This window comes from Lithobates pipiens, unplaced genomic scaffold (genome assembly GCF_037356315.1).
Source record: "Lithobates pipiens isolate NorthernLeopardFrog02 unplaced genomic scaffold, aLitPip1_a1.2 Scaffold_18, whole genome shotgun sequence".
Lineage (NCBI taxonomy): Eukaryota > Metazoa > Chordata > Amphibia > Anura > Ranidae > Lithobates > Lithobates pipiens.
In genome coordinates, this window is record NW_027507758.1 from 594,937,681 (window position 1) to 594,946,636 (window position 8,956).

Below are 8,956 nucleotides of genomic sequence, written 5' to 3' on the forward strand. Positions count from 1 at the left end.
GGAGCAGAGATCAGTGATGTGTCACGCACAGCCACGCCCGCCCCCACAGTTAGAAACACTCCCCAGGGCACACTTAACCCCTACACTGCCCCCTAGTGGTTAACCTCTTCACTGCCAGTGTCATTTACACAGGAATCGGTGCATTTGTATAGCACTGATTGCTGTATAAATGACAATGGTCCCAAAAATGTGTCAAAAATATCCAATGTGTCCGCCATAATTTCGCAGATAAAAACCGCTGATTGCTGCCATTACTAGTAAAAAAAAAAAAATGATAAAAATCATGGTTACAATATATGGCTGTAATTTTTGATATCTGAGGAGCCAGATTGTAGGAAGCAGTGTACTGATGGAAGCACTCAAGCAGAGTGTGGGGGTTCCGTTACACCGACATCCATAGAAGATTAGTTCTCCAAAATGTTTGGAACAACCTATCTGCTGCGTTCCTTCAAAAACTGTGTGCAAGTGTACCAAGAAGAATTGATGCTGGTTTGAAGGCAAAGGGTGGTCACACCAAATATTGATTGAATTTGGATTTTTTTTTTTACATTTTTGTGAACATCTGCAGATCTTTTCTTACCTCACTTCCTGGTCTCCCTGACTCTACTGAGGCACTGGGAGCCATTGGCTCTCAGTGCTGTCAATCAAAGCCAGTGATGAGGAAGTGGGGCCGAGTTCCGCTGTCTGTGTCAATGGACGCAGCAGAAGGACTCGGGAGCAAACACGCACGAGTGCCCCCATGGGAAGCAGCTTCCCATGGGGGCACTAGCCAGAGAGGAGGGGCCAGGAATGCCGGCAGGGGACCCAGAAGATGAGGTTTACACACGCTCTGTGAGATTCCATTGCACAGAGTAGGTAAATATAGACGTGTTTGTTATTTATTTTTTTTATGTACTTTTACAACCCCCCTAATTAGCAGTTAAATGTGAAAGTGCATGTTGGTGCAATGTTGGAGACTACAAAAGTATATATTGCTGTGGTGTTAGTGTGTGCAAAATTATGCATTTTTGCAAAGTTGAGGAGCATAGTAGTGTAAGCTGATGTGGTATCAGTAAGTGCAAATACTATATATATATTAAGGAACTCAATGGATTATTGAATATTGCTCTGATTATACTCTCAGGTGTCCCATTTCAAGTCAGTAGGTCCCTTGTCAAATTTTTTAGTCATCCTGTGTATTGAATACCTACCTTACCTGGAAACGAATTAAATCATGTTGTAGAGAGAATAGTAATTCTTACCGACCACAACAAAGAATAAGGCCTTGAAAATGGATGACTGGCTTCCTGGCGGCAATCCTTGCCAGCAGAAAAATTTCGGTCCCATGCACAATTTTTACTTTTTCTATGGAGGTCCATAGTGCGGTGCTTAGTTAATCACCTGTGAACAAACCATTAAATCACAGCACACAATAAAAACGGCACAAGGGGCACAGAATAGGACCAGCCCCCGAAGTGGAAGTCTCAATGCCTGAGCACCCCCAGAGGCAAGGCATACCATGGTCTATTTAATCCAAAGCCAAGTGGAACCTGCTCCTTAGGGACCTGTCGAAGCAGGTCCTTTAAGTACTTGGTGAGGGTTTTCCCGAAGAGGTCCGATACACAAGTTGTGTGCAAACAGCTGAGGCCAACAGCCCCTTAGCCATAATTGTAACATGTACAAATCCATGTCTGGCACTACCCCTGTTGTGTGTGTTTGTGGGTGGTTGCATGCAAGTGTGTCTTCTGGACGCAGATCCTTTGCCTCCAGGGCTGGGGTTCTCCTCAAACTGGATACAGCGCTATTGCGAATGCTGCCATAGTAGAGTGGTGCAAGTTGCTTAAGGCCTCATGCACAGGAATTCATTCAAGAAAACAGCATTATGATTTTGTATACTATGCCTGCATCGTAGGATTTAATGTGCACAAGGGTGAAGCCCAGGGGGCATGTCCAAGACAATCGGTGAGTCTTGTGGGAGACTGGGCATCTACAGACAGAAAGTGTGCCTGCTGCAAAATGAACACCTGGAGGCAAAATGCTGAAAATCAGAGCAGCATAGTTTTTCATTGTGCACTAGAGCAAACTTTCTAAACGAAGGGCCAGTTTATAGTCCTTCAGAGTTTAGGGGGGCGGACGGTGGCCAGCAGAAGTGGACATTTTCCTTGTGTAGCACTGACACCCGAAGGAGCTGCTGAATTTGTTTGGGCCTGTACTCTGCTATTAAACCCCCATTGACTTGGCTCAGTCCTCTTGACACAGCTGTGGTGCAATGTTGGTGTAAAGCTAATAATGAAGAATAACCCCACAGTATGCAATATAACAATAGTATACTTTTGTTATTACCTGGGTATCCAAGGTTCCACCTGCTGGAAAAAGGAACAACACTACACACCAATTTGTACTTAACCAAGAACGTAGTTTTACTGGGGTTAATGTAAAATAATAAATGCAGCATTTGCACTGTCACATAAACATAATGTAACAGCATAGTAGATATACACAAAAGCTTGTACCTGTACAGTTATCTTAGATAATCCCTGAGAATGTGTCTCCAATTGGGACTAGTGCTCAGAGTGGCTACACCTTACTCTGGGCACCTTCCCACTTCAGCACACTCTGGTGAATACAAAAATGCAAAGTGATAAATACAGTACAACACAATCACTAGGAAGCTCACCCTACTTTAATAGGATGCAAGGCCTTGCACTAAGAGATGCAGTCTATAGTCTTCTTTCTTCTGCTAGCTATTTGTGTTGTAACAATTGTAATCCAACAGTGAATCAACAGTGGAACAACAAGGGTTAACGCGAGATGAATATTAGAACAAATCCTGTGGTGTGGTACACCTGTAATTGCCTCTGGTGTAATTGACTTTGGGTAACACGGTGTCAAAGTACAGTAAAATGTAGGCTTGAGGCCTGCTTAAACTCAGTCTTTTATTAGGCTCTCCTCTGTGGGACTACATGTCCAGGTATATAAAAGTGTGTCAGAAAAACTGTGGGCAGCAGCCCTCTCACCAAACTGGATCTGAAGAATGTAACAACTCAGTCTTGCTTATAGCTGGCCGGCTCTGTCGCACCGCTCCGCTCTGCCAGATGAACCGGGTCCCTCTGATGGCTCTGACCGGTGCCTCTGGATCCTTCCTGATCCGGTCACAAAGTCCTTCCAGTGATCAGGTAACAGACAGAGTCTTTAGTTGTTCCACACCACAGTGTCTGTAGGCCACACTCTCTGGAGACCTCCTCACAGGTCCTTACAGGCAGGCCAATGCGTCCAGAAGAGAAGGAAAATGGCCATGCATGTCCTTTTATAGCCTACCCAGCCAGGTCACCTGGCATTCTGGGTAGGTAGGTCATAGCAAAAATGTAAACAACAGTCACTTCCTATTATATTTCTAGTGTTATAGAAAAGAAAATACTAAGAGTCCATTTTTTGTATTGGCCACTAGATGCCAAATACTAAGCTATAACAGTGCACATAGACTTACATTGCATTATGTTAGTAGGCAAAAATATGAGCACTACACTTGCATTAGTGGAAGCAAACATTGCCACATTTGGTATAGGGTAGAAGAATAGTGCACCATCATTGGGAGGCCCATTGTTGGTGCCAATGAGGGAAATGGTGCTCATTGCTTATGTCAGTTGGCAGAATAATGTCTCATATTAGTGGGACAGTGCCTTAAGGGCCGGATAATGGCAAGCAAATGCCCTGGGTCACAGTTTGGAGACCACTGCACTACTGCGAGGCTGGAGTTACACTTTAAGTGTTTCAATTTTCTTGCATAGCTAATAAAACAAAAGGTTTATTCAGCATTTAGAGCAATGGGTGGAGATGAGAAATTCAATCTTTTGCACCTCAGCGGTCACCTGTTACTACACACTGTAGTATGTAATTATAGAAAGTCAACTTTAACGGAGACAAACTTGGAGCATCTTAGACCTAAGAGAGAATGTGCCCCTCTTGTGGCTTTGTGGGGGTCCCAGTTTTTTTTTTAACCACTTGCTGACCGCCTCCTGTACATATACGTTGGCACTTTAAAGATGGATATCTCGGTAATGGCAGCAGCTGCTGCCACAACCGAGGTATCCATCTCTTCAGGAGCCAGTTGTGTTTACGATAATTGTGGTCTCTGCTGCAAATTCACCACAAGATCACCGTTATCGGGGGGAGATGAGGTGCCCCCCTCCCGCACCCTCTGCAGCTTACCGGAGCCAACGACAGCAGCAGAGGCGATCGGAACTTGTCAGTGGCCGGGTATGGAGAGGCGTGAATGGAATATGGCTCCCACCCATCTCCATACCATAGCAGGGCAGAAGCAACGTCATAACGTCACTTCCGCCCATATGTCTTAAAGGGCCATTTTTTCAAAGTCATTGACAACATTTTTTTTCCTTTTTATTGCATTTAAGTCCAAATATGATATCTGAGGACTTTTTGACCCAAATAAAAAGATAATAAAAGTGACCCAATTTTTTATTTATTTTTTAAACAGTGAAAAAATGTATAAAATCAAGTAAAATGAATAAGAAAAATTAAAAAAAACTTTTTTAAAGCACCCCCCTCCCGGCAAGCTCGTGCGCAGAAGTGAAAGCATACGTGAGTAGCGCCCGCATGAAAATGGTGGTCAAACCACACATGTCATGTGAGGTATCGCCGCAATCGTTAGCGCGAGAGCAATAATTCTAGCCCTGGACCTCCTCTGTAACTCAAAACATGCAACCTGTAGAATTCTTTAAATGTAGCCTATGGATATTTTTAAGGGTAAAAGTTTGACGCCAATCCACAAGCGGGCGCAATTTTGAAGCGTGACATGTTGGGTATCAATTTACTTGGCATAACATTATCTTTCACAATATAAAAAAACAAAATTGGGGTACTTTACTGTTGTCTTTTTTTTTTTTATTAAAAAAAGTGTATTTTTTTTCCCCCAAAAAAGTGCGCTTGTAAGACCGCTGCCCATAAAATGGTGTGAAAAAAAGTGCAATGACTGCCATTTTATTCTCTAGGGTGTTAGACAAAATCAATATATAATGTTTGGGGGGTTCTAAGTAATTTTAAGTAAGTCATTTTCTGTTAAAAAAAAAACCTGTTTTAAACTTGTAAACACCAAAATCTCAAAATGAGGCTAGTCCTTAAGTGGTTAATTCCTTCTTGCCCAGCCCTGGCATCCCTTTAACTGGGTCTTTATGCTTGGGGGGGCGGGTAGGACTGCTTGATCAGTGACTGGCTGAAACAGTGCTCACATGATCAGGAGCCATTCCTGCTAGCTTCCAATAATTTCTAGGGACCAGGAGTAGTGATGGGCGAACGGTTCGCTCGGCGGTCGTTTCGCGGTGAATTTCGGTCGTTCGCGGTCCGCTCGTTCGCTCGCCTTTTCCGGTCGTTCACCCCGGCGGACTTACGTGTTTAATGTGTAAAAGAACTTTGACCTATGATGACACGTCTATCATGGGGTACAGGACAGCCAATTGAGACATGACAGCACATGGACACTTGGACATTCCCCCTAACTTATAAATACACCCGATCCGGCGGCCATTTTACATTCTTTCTTCTGTCACTATAGGGAAAGGTTGCTGTGTGGAGTGGGAAAGATAAAACGCTAGCTATTTGGTACACAAAAGTTCTTTTCAGGACTGGTATAGGTGTTAGGTGTATATAGGTTTGCTGTGCTACTGATTCTTGCAGCAGCCTGAGTGTCTTTTGTCAGTTTAGAGAAAGGGAAAGGACGGTGTGTGCTACAGGGACAGCCAGATTAGTCTTTCATCATCATCATCATCATCATCATTAGCTGTTACTATCAGGTCCACAAAAGAGCTGTTCCAGTAACCACTAATCGTTCCAGTGTACTCTTTTTTGCCACTTTGTATAGGGACAGGAAGGAAGCAGTGTTGTCAGGCAGTGAGGGTCAGTTTAAAGACTTGCTGTTACTATTAGTTCCACAAAGGTTCTTTTCAGGACTGGTATCAGTGGTACGGTAATAGGCTTGTACACGTATAATATTCTTTCTTCCAAATATAGAAAGAATATTATACTTGACTGCTGCCCTTCTGCTGCAGTCTGCTAATCATTCACAACTCACTTGTTCCACAAAGCTCTTTATCAGGACTGGTAACTTGGTCTGTGTAGGGTGCTACAGTACATAGGGTTGAGTGCAGTACAGTCTGCTGTTCTGTAAGGACCGCTATCGGTCCACAATAGATAGGGTTGAGGTGCACCACTGCTGACCGCTGCCCTATACTGCAGCAGTCCTTCAGCAGTATAGGGACTGACGTACAGTCTGCTAATCACTAACACACAACCTGCTTGGTCCACAAAAGTTCCTATAAGGACTGGTAACTTGGTCTAGGGTGCTACAGTACATAGGGTTGAGTGCGGTACAGTCTGCTGTTCTGTAAGGACCGCTATCGGTCCACAATAGATAGGGTTGAGGTGCACCACTGCTGACCGCTGCCCTATACTGCAGCAGTCCTTCATTGGTATAGGGACTGACGTACAGTCTGCTAATCACTAACACACAACCTGCTTGGTCCACAAAAGTTCCTATAAGGACTGGTAACTTGGTCTAGGGTGCTACAGTACATAGGGTTGAGTGCGGTACAGTCTGCTGTTCTGTAAGGACCGCTATCGGTCCACAATAGATAGGGTTGAGGTGCACCACTGCTGACCGCTGCCCTATACTGCAGCAGTCCTTCAGCAGTATAGGGACTGACGTACAGTCTGCTAATCACTAACACACAACCTGCTTGGTCCACAAAAGTTCCTATAAGGACTGGTAACTTGGTCTAGGGTGCTACAGTACATAGGGTTGAGTGCGGTACAGTCTGCTGTTCTGTAAGGACCGCTATCGGTCCACAATAGATAGGGTTGAGGTGCACCACTGCTGACCGCTGCCCTATACTGCAGCAGTCCTTCAGCAGTATAGGGACTGACGTACAGTCTGCTAATCACTAACACACAACCTGCTTGGTCCACAAAAGTTCCTATAAGGACTGGTAACTTGGTCTAGGGTGCTACAATACATAGGGTTGAGTGCGGTACAGTCTGCTGTTCTGTAAGGACCGCTATCGGTCCACAATAGATAGGGTTGAGGTGCACTACTGCTGACTGCTGCCCTATACTGCAGCAGTCCTTCACTGGTATAGGGACTGACGTACAGTCTGCTAATCACTAACACACAACCTGCTTGGTCCACAAAAGTTCCTATAAGGACTGGTAACTTGGTCTAGGGTGCTACAGTACATAGGGTTGAGTGCGGTACAGTCTGCTGTTCTGTAAGGACCGCTATCGGTCCACAATAGATAGGGTTGAGGTGCACTACTGCTGACTGCTGCCCTATACTGCAGCAGTCCTTCATTGGTATAGGGACTGACGTACAGTCTGCTAATCACTAACACACAACCTGCTTGGTCCACAAAAGTTCTTATAAGGACTGGTAACTTGGTCTAGGGTGCTACAGTACATAGGGTTGAGTGCGGTACAGTCTGCTGTTCTGTAAGGACCGCTATCGGTCCACAATAGATAGGGTTGAGGTGCACTACTGCTGACTGCTGCCCTATACTGCAGCAGTCCTTCATTGGTATAGGGACTGACGTACAGTCTGCTAATCACTAACACACAACCTGCTTGGTCCACAAAAGTTCTTATAAGGACTGGTAACTTGGTCTAGGGTGCTACAGTACATAGGGTTGAGTGCGGTACAGTCTGCTGTTCTGTAAGGACCGCTATCGGTCCACAATAGATAGGGTTGAGGTGCACTACTGCTGACTGCTGCCCTATACTGCAGCAGTCCTTCATTGGTATAGGGACTGACGTACAGTCTGCTAATCACTAACACACAACCTGCTTGGTCCACAAAAGTTCTTATAAGGACTGGTAACTTGGTCTAGGGTGCTACAGTACATAGGGTTGAGTGAGGTACAGTCTGCTATTCTATAAGGACTGTTATCGGTCCACAATACATAGGGTTGAGGTGCACTACTGCTGACCGAAGCCCTATACTGCAGCAGTCCTTCATTGGTAGGAGAATGAAGAGGACGAAATTATCCTGGATGATGAGCAGGAGCCAGGCCACCACACCGCTTCCACTTTAGTGCAAATGGGGGCCTTCATGCTCCAGTGTTTTAATAGGGACCCCCGTATAAAAAGCATAAGGGTCAAGGACCAGTACTGGCTGGCAACGTACTTAGACCCCCGGTACAAACACAAAATGGCGGAAATGTTACTGCCGTCGCAGAGTGCTGTGCTGACTTCCTCCTGGGGGTTCTTATTATGAGGGGATCACACCATCCCTGTGCTGTGCTGAGTTTCTCCTGGGCCTGCTTACTATGAGGGGATCACACCATCCCTGTGCTGTGCTGACTTCCTCCTGGGGGTTCTTCTTATGAGGGGATCACACCATCCCTGTGCTGTGCTGAGTTTTTCCTGGGCCTGCTTACTATGAGGGGATCACACCATCCCTGTGCTGTGCTGACTTCCTCCTGGGGGTTCTTCTTATGAGGGGATCACACCATCCCTGTGCTGTGCTGAGTTTCTCCTGGGCCTGCTTACTATAAGGGGATCACACCATCCCTGTGCTGTGCTGACTTCCTCCTGGGGGTTCTTCTTATGAGGGGATCACACCATCCCTGTGCTGTGCTGAGTTTCTCCTGGGCCTGCTTACTATGAGGGGATCACACCATCTCTGTGCTGTGCTGACTTCCTCCTGGGGGTTCTTCTTATGAGGGGATCACACCATCCCTGTGCTGTGCTGAGTTTCTCCTGGGCCTGCTTACTATGAAGGGATCACACCATCCCTGTGCTGTGCTGACTTCCTCCTGGGGGTTCTTATTATGAGGGGATCACACCATCCCTGTGCTGTGCTGACTTACTCCTGGGGCTGCTTACGGTGCTGCTGTCAGTGCTGTATATCACGGTGCTGGTGTGAGTGCTTAATGTCACGCTGCTGATGTCAGTGCTCTCTATCACGGTGCTG